At 48.0% G+C, this 13,860-nt stretch overlaps 1 protein-coding gene and 1 long non-coding RNA gene across 5 annotated transcripts in view; one reads left to right on the top strand and one right to left on the bottom strand.

The window, feature by feature from the left end:
* Window positions 1-330: 330 nt before the first annotated feature.
* LOC134550420 (endonuclease domain-containing 1 protein-like) overlaps window positions 331-13,860 on the top strand; it is a 173,169-nt gene continuing 159,639 nt past the window's right edge. The window contains exons 1-2 of one of the 3 annotated variants that reach the window (XM_063397108.1): window positions 331-507; window positions 12,027-12,844. The gene's annotated coding sequence lies outside the window, so the exon portion shown is untranslated. Of the gene's footprint in view, window positions 508-12,026; window positions 12,845-13,405; window positions 13,495-13,860 lie in introns of those variants that run through there. The other 2 variants (XM_063397105.1, XM_063397110.1) reach the window with 2 other exon arrangements.
* Window positions 1,169-11,481, bottom strand: LOC134550422 (uncharacterized). Of its 2 annotated transcripts, none has more exons than XR_010080331.1 (3): window positions 11,350-11,481; window positions 10,369-10,572; window positions 1,169-8,600 (listed from the first exon to the last, which is right to left on the bottom strand). It is a non-coding gene; the product is annotated as an uncharacterized LOC134550422 (long non-coding RNA). The 2 variants fall into 2 exon arrangements; XR_010080330.1 differs by lacking the exon at window positions 11,350-11,481 and adding an exon at window positions 10,960-11,070.

The following is a 13,860-nucleotide window of genomic DNA, read 5'->3' as shown; positions in this document are numbered from 1 at the left end:
ATGGCTTCGGAAAAGTTCCATTGGGCTGTAAGTCAGAGGCTGTTCCACAACATTTTATCTCTGAAATGTCATGCTGTACTGGCCTCAAAGCAAGAAGAACAGACGGTTCATCTAATACAATTATTTTAGGATCCTTTCATCATAAACAGTGTGCATGCCAAAATGAAAACGTATCATGGGAAAGCATTTCTCATTGAAGCCTGAATCTCCTCCCCAATGTTTATTCTATGTCATGGAGAACACTGGGGGCCAAATACACTCTGGGTTAAAAACACTGGCATCAGTTCTTGCAACAGAAACTTGGCAGGGATTCAGGATGTGACAGCTGAAGGAGCTGCAGCCTCTCTTGTACCAACAAACCAGTTGGTGCCCAGTGCTGGTGAGTGAGGAAGGGGGAGAATGAAGAGAAATCTGGAGCATGCTGTGGAGCTTTGCTCCCTTCTGGACCGCTGGCTGGCACCCTGGATCCTGCTGTGGTGTCCCAAGAGCCTGCAAGGTGCAGAGCACGTGGGTAGCTGCAATATCCTCCTCCTGTCTTGATATAAATCCCTGCATGGTGGTGAATGCACCTCCTGGCAACAGCTCTTTGAATGCCATCCTGGGTGGCAAATCAATCTTTTCTTCATCTTCAGGAACATCTTGAAGTCTTTGTCTTGGGAGAAAAAAAAACCAACTTGGGTTGCTGTTAGTTGAGTTGGGGTACTGCAAAATTTTCTCAGCATGTTCCCATTTAGTGCATTATTTGGGCTGTTTCATTGTTGCCACACTCCGGGCTGTTGTCTTTCTTCTTGCCAACACAATCCACACATTTAACAACAGTGACACTGCACTTTGTTGTATTTAAATTCACCTTATTTCCTTGGCTTTCTCCTGCCACGAGTCTGGAACTTCCACGTCATCTTCAAGTTTATCAGTGATGATTATTATCATTTCCTCTGGGTCAATCCCAAAGACACTGAACAACCCAGGGTCCAAAATAAATAAATGGAAGACTTCAATATCTCTAGTCTAATTGAATTTCAAATTGCATTATAAGATCTCTTGCTGAAATAGTTTTTAATCCATTTAGAATCCCAGATTAGGTTTTGTACCGTTTTCCTTTAATTGGGACTGTGTTCAGGAACTGTTCAATAACTTGCAGAAATCTAAGTAATTTATAACAGGCTTATCTTTATTAACCAACCTTACGTTCTCATTAAAAAAACATTCATTTGTTTGACATGACAGACTTTCCATAAAACTGCTCAGGCATATCAATCAGGTTACCATCCTTTAATTCATTACTAATCACAGTCTATATCAGATTTTCTTTGATGCTGTTTGGGATCAGGTTTAAACCAATGAATTTGTAATTACCTGGGATTTTCCTATTATACAGTCTTTGGATTCTGCACAGAGTATCCTTACAAATTTATGCAAAACAGAACCAACACGCTCGGGCAGCTCTGTAATTTTGTTGGCAATCAGCTGGAATGAGCAGGACAGCAATAGGATTGCCCCAGACCCACCCATACAGGATTTCAGCATCACAGAGATTTGGAGAGGGAAAGACCTTCAGGGATTTCCAGGGTCCTCTCTCACACCTTCCCATCAGATTTCCCAGAGCCTTTCCCAGGGGAGTTTTGCAATGTTAGAGATTCCAAAAGCTCTCTGGTCTCCTGTTCCAGTAATTAACTACTTTAGTTGTATTTCCCCCCTCCTAATATCTAGTTTTAATATCCCTTTCTGCCCCTTGGGTTGATTTTCTCTTGCTCCATCACTGTGCACCTTCAAACAAAATCTGGTGTTGTCTTTTCAACAACCTCCTATAGGCAGGTAATTACAGCAATAAGCCTTGTTATCTTAATAACTTCTACTCTTCTGGGTCCCACCAAATGTTCTCTGTGGGCCTCCAGTGTGGAGAAATGTCCAGCTTCACCAGTAGCCCCTCTGATGGAGGACAGATACTCAGACACTGAGAGCTCCTTGTTTAATGCTCTCTGCCAAAATAGAAATAGGCAGAAAAATTCACCCTGCATAAATGCTACCTCAATCCTTGGACCTTCTCAGTGGAAAGTGCCCATGAGGCTGGAGAGCCTAAGGAAAGCCTTGAGCAAGAGTCAGCTCTGTGCAGTTAATGAGAAAGAAGAGGCAGGTGGATCTACATGGAACTGCAGGTCTCTGTGACCTTGCAGGTTTGTGTTCTTCCTTGTTTAGAGATGTAATCATTTTATGAGGAACAGTGACCCAGAAAGCTGGGGACTTAATTTAATACATCTCATATAGGCCTGGGTTTGTTGTCTGATTTATTAAAAGATAGCAGCACAATTTTTGGTGGGGAAAAAAAAAAAGCCATCTGTGTGCTGGACACTATAAATCTGAAAGGGTAAAGGGATGCTTCAGTGCATGGTACACTCAGACCCCTTAATTGCCTTTCCTAAAAGCCTGCTTGGTCTCACACCCAGCTGGGGAGGGGAGCCTCGGCAGGCAGGTGATCTCTGTAGTTCTTACAGGAGCATCATTCTCATCTACCACCCCAAAAAAAGTTTTAATGAGGCCTCCTAGCTCTAAATGCTGACCCTGGGAAGAAGAGGGAAAGAGATGAGGGGATGGGAAATGTCCTCTTCCAATCCTTCTGGACAGAGAAAAAAGGGCAATGACTGGCATATTGCAGAGGTGAGCATGGATCTAAGAGACAAACTCATTATTAATTTGATCTGCAAAAATGGAGTAAAACAAATAATGGTTTCCTACCTGGCAAATGAGCCAAGGGTGCACTGCAAAGAGGGACTGTACAAAAACTGCCTTGCAAGCCCAACAGGGGCTGTGAAACTGTGTTTGGAGGGAACAGAAGTGCAAATGATGGAGCAAAGTTCCTGTGGGACAAGGACATTGGAGCTCTCTGGGACTGGACTGACTAACAGGGAGGAGATTGCTGAAGACAGGAAGGTGGGGGGTTAATTATATTGAAAGAGATAAGAAAATTATGAAACATCTTCCTCCAAGGAAAGGAAGGAGTGAGGGAAGCAGAAAAAGGAGGATGAACATCAAGCTGTACAAAGGTGGGAAACAAGACTAGGAAAATTATGTCTGTAAAAGAATAGTGTGACTGTGGAGGACTAAAATGAGAAAGACCAGGGACAAAATGAGTTTCAATTAGGAAGGGATATAGAGGGCGATAAAAGGATGCTCTGCAAAAGTATTGGAATAAGAGGAAGGCAATGGAAATTATCCATAAGTGAATTAATGGAAAATGAGAGAACAGAAATAACAACAGAGAAAAGATTGGAGCATTCATTAGGTTTTATGCTTTAGCTATGGAGGGAAATGAAATATTTAAAAAAAAAGATTATGAACTGGTGTTTATCAGGACCACTTTTACTGCAGAGGATAAGACAAACCAAACTAGCAAATAAACACCACTAAAATCACTCAGAGAAGTTAGGCAAATTCAAGTCAGCAGGACTGGATGAAGTTCCCCCTGGAGCACTTCAGGCACTGGCCAGAGCAATCTGACTCATGAGTAATTATCCAGGAGAGCTCACGGAGAAGAGAGGAGATCCCAAAGGAGGGGAGAAGGGCAAACACAGTGCCTGCCTTTAAAGAAGGGGAAGCAGGACTGGGGGAATTACACAGCAGCCAGTTCAGCATGTAATGCAAAAACTGTAATACAATAAACTGTGCAATGATCTCTTTGTTGAGCATTTGACTGACAATAGAAAAACATACAGTCAGTCAGAATGGATTTGTCATAGAGCAGTGATGCTAAAACCATCCAGTTTCTGTCTTTGAACCCAGCAACTGTGTTGTAGAATAAGGAAGAGGGAGCATATGTCATGTATTTTGAAAGAAGCAGGGTTTCTAACACCATTTCAGATAACATTTCCATAAGCTGACCAGGAACTATGATGTCTGTGAAATCATCCTAAGACATACTTGACAGAAAATAAATGTATTCACACAAGAATTACTAATTCCTTTCTTTTGGATTTAGAGGTTTTCCAAAAGGGCTCCCTCAGGGTTTGCTCCTGGACCTGATTCTAATATTTTCATTAGTTATTTGGATGATGAAATAAAGACTATATAAATATTCCAGAGGACATGTTCTAGAATGTGGCTGGGAAATCAGAGTAACAGAATAAAACCAACTAGATTTGGTTCAGTAAGGTAAAAAGCAACAAAACATGTCAATGCAAAGTGGCAAAATGCTGGTCAAGCAGGTTCAATGGAAAATGAGATGTGAAAGAGGCACTGGAGAGGACACAGCTGTTGCAAAATAAGGCAAATCTTATTCTGGGGCATATGAACAAGAGTGAAACATTAGAAGAAATGATTCCACTCTAATGAGGAAATACCAAGTGTGCGTTTGGATGCTGTGCTAGGAGAAGGTAGAAGAATGTCATAGACAAATCTTACAGGGGATGGAGGAAAGCAATGAGAATTATGAGGGGTTCAAAAAAATTGGAGGATTTTCTTTGCTTTTTCCAGAAGGGAAAAAACGTGTGAGAAGATGAAAACTGCCTCCTAAGGCAGAGGAGCCTTATAAAAAGATTATTGACAATTGTTCTGGGTCCCACAGAAATCAATTGGCAAAGATTGTTGTTACTGGATATCTGGGAAAGAAGAAAACCCCACAAATTAACCCCCAAATCTTTCTAATTCAAAGCAAATTTATTTGAATTAAAATTTATAAATCAGTTTGAAAGTATTCCTCTCTGGAAGTTGATTAGATTCCCTTGGGGTGTTAGGATCTTGCTCAGGGCACCAAGGAGAATTTGTGGTCTTTATCCATCTCTCCTGTTCCATGACTGTTTCCCCAAAGTGTGACAGTGCTTCCATCTTCCCCATGCCTGGCCAGAATGAGAAATATCAATGCAAATCCTGTGTTTGCACTTTAGCAGAGCTTCAAACACTCTGTTGGTGTTAATTAATTATCCAACAACAGCAGGAAGCCCGTGATACCAAACACAGCACAGAGCATCCCTGACCAGTAACAAAGGCAATCCTTCCTCCTGTGCATTGCAGAGCTCCACCAATTCTCTTTCCCAATGCACCACAAGCAGAATGAGGAGCCTCCTCTTCTGCAGACCTCCCACAGACAGAATGTGGCTGCTGGGGCTGAATGTGGTGCTGAGGTCCTTGCTCCCGAGGGCTCCAAAAATTCAGGAGCGTGCTGGAGGGCAAAGAAGCTGTGCAAAAACACACATAGAATGCCAGGGAAACAGTGTGTTCCTCACTTTTCCCTAAAAAGGAACATCTCATTTGTGAATAAAGGAATAATACATGGATAAAGTTTGCCAGAAGTGTTGTTCAAGAGGAGCAGGTGGTGAGGAAAAAGGAGGAGGACGTTCACAGGCTATATTCCTATCAGGAAGAAATATACTTTCTCTGAACTCTAGGAAGATTATGAAACAATCTGCTGGATGTCTCTGGGTAGTGATAAAGGAAAAGAGAAATCAAACAAAACCAGGAGCAGTCTCGTGGTAGATACCATTGTACTTCAGCTAATGAAAAAAAAGGAGATAGAGGAGCAAGTTTTTTGAAAAAGAAAGCAATTATGTAATGAACAAGTGCTGGTAGACCTGAAGGAAAATGATATGTCAAGGATATTGTGAATTTTAAAGTGAGGAAAAAAAAAAATAAGAGAAAAAACAAAGGAAAAGAGACTAAAAAGACAAGAGGAGGAACTTTAGATTTTACCTGCTGTTCAGCACAGCCCTCAGGGTCTTTGGGAATTTTCTGGTACTCTGAACATGTTGCCTTCTTCCTTCTTACACTAACACCAAGTTCTGAATGATCAGAGAAGGGTTTCTGTGGGCATCTTTTTTCTCATAAAGCACTTTTCTTCCTCCATAAAAGTAGCAAGGCTGAAGACTGAACTTCTTAGTGTAGATGTGCAGCATGAATTTGAGGAGAGAAAGATATCCATCCATATTTTTAGAGAGGACAACTAAGTTTAGCTGGTCAGGCAGCATGGAGAGACCCCAATGCCCATGAATTTGCTGCTGTAATTTACCTTGAATATTTAACAAAGGCATGGTACCAAAAGTTTTCAACTTAGATATCACTTCATGGATCCTGTATTGATGCTCAGGGCATCCCCATCCATCAACTAAAAAATTCCTGTTTCCAGGAGGATGAGGACAGAGACCAAGAATTCAATAATGTATATTTGGCAAATTTTGGTGCTCCTTAAAGGTGGGAACCCTTTGTTCACTGGGGAGATGAGGTGTGAAATCAACGTTCATACGGTCTCTGCACCTCTCTGTTTGGTCGCTGGGGTGGTTGCAGCTACTGCACTTCTCATGTTGCTGAAGAGCTGGATGAGGAAATGATCAGAGAGGGTAGGATGTGGTTAAAGCCTCAGTTTTCTAACTGGGGCTAATGTGAGGGAAGCATATTATGTCTCACATCCATTAAGGCCTCCAGCAATCACCTCCCACGAAGGCAAAGGAGCGGCAGAAAAGGAATTGTGACTTCCTGAGTCCCAGCAGCTCCTAGAACTGTTCCTGTTAATATTCAATTATGTGCTGCCCTGGACTTAGAGCAGCTTAGAGCTGAACTACGTCTCACTCCAGCCCCGAGGCTCAGCTGCAGCAAACACAGCTGCAGGAGGCTGAGCCACGGAGAGAAAGAGCCCCAAACGGGGTTATCACACCTCCAGCCGCCTGTGCGGAACCAGCGTGTGGGAGGAACTGCTCTGTCCACCCCTGCCCTCTCCACCTCCCCTCTCCAGGCTGTGGGACTTTGGGGAGCTGGTTATTCTGTGAGCTGTGGCCACGGTCATCAGACTCTTTCCCCTGTTTTTTATTCTGGATGTGCCAATTGACCATAGAATGCTCTGCATGCACTTCCTCTGCATCTCACACCACGCAGCTTCTGCTGTGGCTTCTTCTTCGTCTCATTCCCCCCATCCTGAAGTGTGTCCCATACTCACTGACCCGCCCACCCTCTGATAAGCCCCTTCCACTTCCAGATCATGGTATTAACTTGACATTTTCAAAAGGTCACAGTGTTTGCTCTGCCTGAGTGTTATATGGCTCACTCCTTTGTTGTTCTGCTTTGTAAGCTCTTCAAGGCAGACGTTATCTCCTTGAGTGTGACTACACAGTGACCAGGAGAACGAGGTCCCTGGTCTCAGTTGGTGTCTAACAGCTAAATCAGAAAAAATAACTTGCTCATCGATGGAGAGCCTGGCTCCAATTTTAAAGATTATTCATCAGAGGATAATGAATCTTAATTTATTTGCAAAAATCTTCTTTCCACAAGAGGTCCATAAGCAAGTTCACAACTAATGTCTTAATTTCAAAGACTACCAGCTTTAGATCCCTGCTGTATTTGGGAGTCCATTCGGACCACGTGGTACTGCTGGAGCATATGCCATTTGCTGCAGGAACAAATGTGGGACATAAGGGAGGTGACACACAATACATACTTTGTGCATCCCCAGTTTATGCAGATGAAGTCCTGGCTTTTTTTAGCCTGGAGTTTGTCACGCTGGAGCTGTTTGTTGCATCAAACTAATTGCAATGGAGATGAGTGCGTATGGTACGGTGTCCCCCCTCCGGTGGCTGCTCCCAGCGAGGTGCAGCTGGTGGAGAAAGGACACATAAATTAAACCTTTCCTCTCAGGTGAGGATGGATCTGATCCTGTCTGCAGTCCTGACCTGACCAGTGTCCCCTGAGGTGGAGATGCAGGGCTGGAGCTCTCCCCTCTCCTTTAAGCAGCCAGGAGGGCTCCAGCAAAGGTAGAGACCCAGCACCATCCATGGGGAGACACCCCAGGCTTGGCTCTTCTCAAACACAAACCAACTCTGAGCCTCAGCAACAGCCAGGCTATGCCAGAAAGGAGGATGGGACAGTGGAGCTGTCAGATGCAGTAGCCTGAAGCCTGTGGTTGAGGCTGCTCTTCACCTGATGTTGGCATTGCAGAGAAAATGCATCCATGGCCTTTAGCTTTAGCAAGGCAGCAGTGACACCTGTGCTGGCTCTGGGAGCAGCCCCACCTGCTCCTCTGCCATGGTTTCTTTTGGGACTGACACAAAAGCTAAATCATTCCCCCAAACAACGTACAGCCAACCCCAGGTATTAACTTTTCTGTTGCTTGTAGTGATACTCCTTAAATTCCTCTATTATTTTGCCTTGAAAACAGTTCATTCCCTGTGTTAGCCCAATTCCTCTGCTTCTCCACGATATCTCTTGCCAGCCAAAAAAATTGCACCAGGCAGGATGGGGCAGTGCTGTGGCCCAGAGTGACTACACAGAGATTAATTGCCTGCCACAGGTGGGTTGGTGGCTTGAAGGTTGATGCCAACCCGGAGGCGTTAGGGCTGAGTTCTGCTTCAGTTCCTGATCTGAGTCTCTCCCTTCTGCCTGTGTGCACCTTGCAGGAATATAACTGAGTTTGAAGTATGTGCTTCCTCCCAAATTCATCTGGAATTCATTAATGGGTTCAGAAGCTTTTGGGAGAGGGGGATGGACACGTACCTGCACAGAAAAGCAGCGCAGCAGAACTTTTATTTCCTTAGGGAGGCAGCCTAAAGAAATATTAGCATTTATTCTCATCTGTTGCTGAGCTTACGACCCACACAAATAACAGGGAATAGCGAGTGAGCAGCCGGCTGCAGAATGGGAACAGGGAAAATGACTCAGCAAGCTTGGCACCAATCTGGAGAAAATGCAGGTACATTAAAACCTTGCTTGAGCATCAATCTCATTCGTGACGTGATGTAGAAACAGCAGCCAGTGTAGATATTTGGATTTGATGGAAACATTCCTTCTGGTAAATGATTTAGCTCTGCTCTTGCAAGTAGTTATATCCAAGAGCAGAGCAGGTGAGAAGCTGCCTTCATGTATGCCAGCAGAGGAGAGAAAAAGTTCAATGAAAACCTCTCACTGCTTTATAAATACGCTTTTTTCTTCTGCAATCAGTTGACAAATAGCTGCTGAATTATAGTTTCATGCTTTGTTCATGTCATTTTCCCCAAGAACAGTATTTCCTGCTACATCACCTTAGAAACTCGATCAACAAACACTCTGCTCTATACATAAACAAAGCTTTATTTTACTCTATTTTTGACAGCAGCCAGCATTTTAGAAACCAGAACACTTCGGGTTCTCTGGGCTATTTGCCTCAATTTCACAATTTGATTTTGGTTTTGAGGGCCTGTCAGCATTGTTTATACCCAGATCTGTTGGAGTAGTGATGTTTTTGTGTGAGTGGCAAAGAAAATATATTGCTGCAGATTGCTCTCTGGAATCAGACTTTCTTCTCTCAGAAGTCTAAACGAAACTGCACTTTCTAACGCATGGGAACTAAAGAGTGAAATCAATTCGAAAGAGAAGTGGAACAAGAAAATTCAGTGCCAACAACAAAAATGGATCAAAAATAAGCAGACAACTTTGACAACTAAGCAGGACCATCTCCAAAACTCAAGCTCCAATAAAATCTAGGAGTGTTATTGCCCACAGAGCACCTGAAGAACTCTGCAGGGCCCTTTAGCCATTTCCTTGTGTAATAACATCAGATCTTGTCCTGACCTCATGACAAGGTCTTTCCTTTTAACTGTGGAAAAACAAGATCAGAGTCCTATAAAGTTTTCTTACTTGGTTTCATTAGATGAGCATTTCCCAGGTAGCTGCTGTGAAAAAACAAATTAATCCAACAACAAACAGAGGATTTTATCTGGCCGTTTTTAAAAACCTGCACAGGAGCCCCAGCTACTGAGCCTCCTGTGATCTGCCACCACACGAAGACAGAGTCCATCAGTTAGGGATTAATTTTAAGGCAGATATTAAAGCCTATCACATGATGAAGGATTTTCCTATATGTGGACTTCAACGGGATGTTTTAAATCCTGTGTGTGCGCGTGGATACACACGTGTATGTGCATGCCGGTGTTTATTCACAGGCAGACACAGCCTCAGGCTTCTTCAGGCCTTTCCAAGGAACATAAATTTGGGAGGGGGGGGCAGAGAGAGAGAAGAATCATCTTTAAACTTCACATTTTTGAAAGTAAGTTTTTGAAGGAGAAAGGCTGAGGAGGAGAGAGCCAAGATCGTAAAGATTTTATAACTAACAACATTTTTTAAGAGGAGACAATCTCTGCTCTTTTTTAGTGCAAGATCTTGCAATAATTTAAAGCAAATTTGGGAAATAGCTCCCTTTTGACAGAAATGCTTCATTTTCCTTTTCTGCTGGGCTGTAACCTAAAGTGTCTTGGCTCGAGAAAATGAAATAAAGCTGAGCGATGACGTGCTGTCACTGCTGCTGCTGCCACTCTGCCTCCTGCAAATCTCCCAAAATCGTGCACAGCTCTCCAGGTCAGAGCCTGGCAAGGCAGCAGTGCCTTCTCCTTTCAGGCTCAATCCTGCACCACACAAACTTACCCGGGGCTTTGTGAAACACGGCCGGGGCTTGCAGCGAGCGGCTCTGCCCGAGGTGCCGCTTCCAAGGGTTGGTGTGGAGAGGAAACTCTTCCCATGACACAGCAGAACAGCAACAGCAGCAGAGTAAAACAGATCGGTTCTGGCAGTACTCCTAAAAGACTACTTTAAATCCCAGTTCCAGCCTCTTCCTCCTTTAAGGATGATCTGAAGAAGGGAATACGGAATAAAAAGAGGCTTAGTGAGGCAGGGAAATGAGGCCCGGAGATAGGGGAAGCAAGGCAAATTGTAGTTAGGCTCCACAGCAGTGGGACAGCCTGGATAAATGGCAAAAAGGAGCTGAGAGAGGAAATTCCCCCAAAATTGGATGGAAAGGAGAGATAAACGTAAACAGTGTGTAGGGTGGATGGAGGTAAGACTCCGAAAAGGAAAGTAAGGAAAGGAGGCTGAACTGCTCCTCACTCTGTTAACTCCTTTCAGCTAAAACCATTAGAAATTTTTAGAAAATTAAAAAATAATAATAAAAATTAAAAAATAATAGTAGAGATATCTGAAACACTAATCTATTGGATATACAGCTCACTGCATGGGCACCTGGAAATGACTGGAGCAGAGAACAAGTATTCCAAGTCCAAAGCAGAAATGGGAGAGCTGAGGAAGATGATCCACTGTCACTGCAGGATTGGGCCTGTGCCGGGTGGCCGGGGTGCTCCGGTCCCCTCCTGTGGCTGACAGCCACCAGCACCAACCCAGCAGTTAGAAAAAAGTCGTTTATATGACTCCCTTCAAGAAAACGTGGTGGGACACCGAAGAAATTAAATCCCCAACTTAAAATTTACTGCATCTGTGGGTCATGTTTTTTTTTAATCTGCTGAGGGGCTGCTGGAAGCTGTAAAAAGGAGTGAATGCAGGATTGGTTTTCCTTCTTCAGTTTTTAACAGCAAATCTATCTCCCACTTCTCAATCTAGCTTGTAAAGCCTTACACTTGATCACCAACACTGATGTGATGCCACCAGTTCGGGAGCAGAATTTGGGGGCCTCCCGCAGCAACCTTCCAGGGGGAAAACACCGAGAGCCCCCTGCGCGTTGTCAGCTCGGCAGTGGGACTGTGGAGCAGGTGGGCTTCAGCTCCCTGATCCCAAATCCTGGGGGCTGCTGGAGAGCAGGGAATAAAACCCACTTCAGCACCGCAGGCGGAACAGCAGCCGGAGGAGCACGGCGCTGCCGCCGGCCGGCCCCGCACCCCCGGCAGCTGCGGCCGGGCAGCGGGATGCGCGGGGAACCGGCGGCTGCCCGAACCACCGGGAATTGTCGGCATCTTCTCTTTTCCTTTCTGCGAGGGCTGGCTGCTTGCCGGTAGCGTTGCAGTGGGCAGCGCACATCCCTAGGAGCGGCTCCTTCCAGCAGCTCGGCACGGAGCCGGCTGTCGAGAGCCGGCGGTGCGACGGGTCGCGACGGTGAAATCGCTTCGCTACCGACTGGCGGAGTTAAACGCGGCGGTAGCGACCACCGCATCGACCCCGCACGGGCAGAACAGCTCACATCTGCTCCTCCTCAGTCCGACACAAACAAGGAGGTTTTCTGTCTTATTTCTTTGCTTTTATTTTTTTTTTCTTTTGGTTGTTTTGAATTTTGTTTTGGTTTTTTCTGCCCCTTCCAGCACCCGAGACCCGCCGCGGCCGCAGACGAGCACCGGATCCCGCAGCCTCCAGGAGCGGGGTCCATCCTTCCGCACGGTGCCTGCTCGGCCGGTTATTCCCCGGTTATTCCTTTCTGCGAAAAGAGAAAGGGAAAAAGAAAAAAAAACACAACACAAAAAACTAAAACCCAAACACCAAACCAAGCCCTAATAAATAATATTAGAAGAAGCAAGCGCAGCAACTTGCTTTAAGCAGAGGGCGGTAGAACCAGGGAGCGCAGCCCCCCGGGAAGGGAGGCAGCGGAGGGAGGGCAAGCGGGCACCGGCGAGGCTCGCAGCTCCCCGGGGGTACCGGCGGGTCCGGCGGCGGCGGACGTGAAAGTCCCCTTTAAGTTTCCATAGAGAGGCCTCCGGGTGTCACATGATGGACATGATATAACGAAACAACATCGTGGGGAGGGACGGAGGGAAGCAGTGGGGGAGCCCGGGGAGGCGGCGGTGCCCCCCGACCCGCCCGCCCGCCCCGGCTGCACCTGTCTCGGCGCGCCGGGAGCGCGGTGTCCGCCCCGCTGATGGGGCTGCGGGCGGCACCTTCCCCCGGGGAGGAGGAGAAGGAGGAGGAGGAGGAGAAGGAGGCGAGCCGGTGGCGGAGGTAAGTTACCGGCGGGACCGGGGCGGGGGGCGCGGGGTGCGGGCGCGGTGTGTGCGCGGAAGGGATGCGGGGTGTGTGTGCGCGGGGTGTCCGCGGTGTCCCCGCGGAGCTCCGGGCGTGTGCGCGCCCTCCCGCCCTCCATGTCCGCATTCCAGCTCATGTTGCGCAGATAAAATTCAAACTTGAGGTAAACACAAGCGGCGGGGGGGGGCGGACGGGGAACTGGGGGGGAGGGAGGCTCGCTCCATCCCGGCTTCATCCCGGTTCCATCCCGGCTCCTGCCGCCCCCTCCTCGCCGCTCCCCCCTCTCCGCACACGCGGAGCCCCCGCGCACCTGGGGGAGCGCCGGCACCGCGCTGCTTCCCCCGGGGAGGGAGAACGGAGCGTCCCTTTCCCCGCACCCCCGGTAGGACACGGCGGGTCGGGGGCGGGGGGGAGCGCGGCGCGGCAGGTGCGCGGGGTGCTGTCGCGACATGGCGGGGGGGGGGGTGTGTGCGTCGCGACATGGGGGAAGCAGCCAAGTGACAGCGCGGAGTGGTGGGGGGAGAAAGGACGGGGTTGCGCCGCGTTGTTTTCCTCGGTGCTGCGTGGGTATCCCGAATAGAGCGGGAATAACAGAGGTGCCCCCCCACCCCCCCCGATCCCGCTTTTCTCCATACGCATTTCCAAGTGCGTATGGAGAAAACAAGATGCGGAGCGGGGCGGGCCAGGGGGGAAGGCGGGGAGGGCCGCACTGCCGTTCGCAGCCCGGGTCCGTGACACAGGCGGTGCCGCCGCGGGGATATTTAAGCGCTTCCCCGCGGGGCGATGATGGAGGCGGCCGAGGGCGCCCCACAGGTGGGTGCGTGCAGGGAGAGGGGCCGAAGCGCTGGTCGTGTGGGGAGCGCCAGAGCGGTCCCGCACTCCGCGGACTCGCGGCGGGAGGCGCTGCCGGGGCTGGGAGTGAAGTGGGGTGCGGGGACAAGACCTGGCAGCCGCGGGTTGCTGAGTGGCGCAGCTCCGGGCGGTGCGGGGGTGACGGCGGTGCCGCCATGGCGGGTGTGAGGGAGCGGCGCCCTCAGGGGGGTCCCGGCGGCCCCGCCGAGGGCGGGAAAAGCGCGCGCGGCCCCCGCCTGGCGCCTCCTCAGCACTGCACCAAGGCGGCGGGGCGGGAGGGGGGGGGCGCAGGGGGGGAGGTGGCGGCCACTCCCACCGCGCCCCCCC

The sequence above is a fragment of the Prinia subflava genome, chromosome 4 (genome assembly GCF_021018805.1).
Source record: "Prinia subflava isolate CZ2003 ecotype Zambia chromosome 4, Cam_Psub_1.2, whole genome shotgun sequence".
Taxonomy (NCBI): domain Eukaryota; kingdom Metazoa; phylum Chordata; class Aves; order Passeriformes; family Cisticolidae; genus Prinia; species Prinia subflava.
This window is presented reverse-complemented; position numbering and strand designations above follow the sequence as displayed.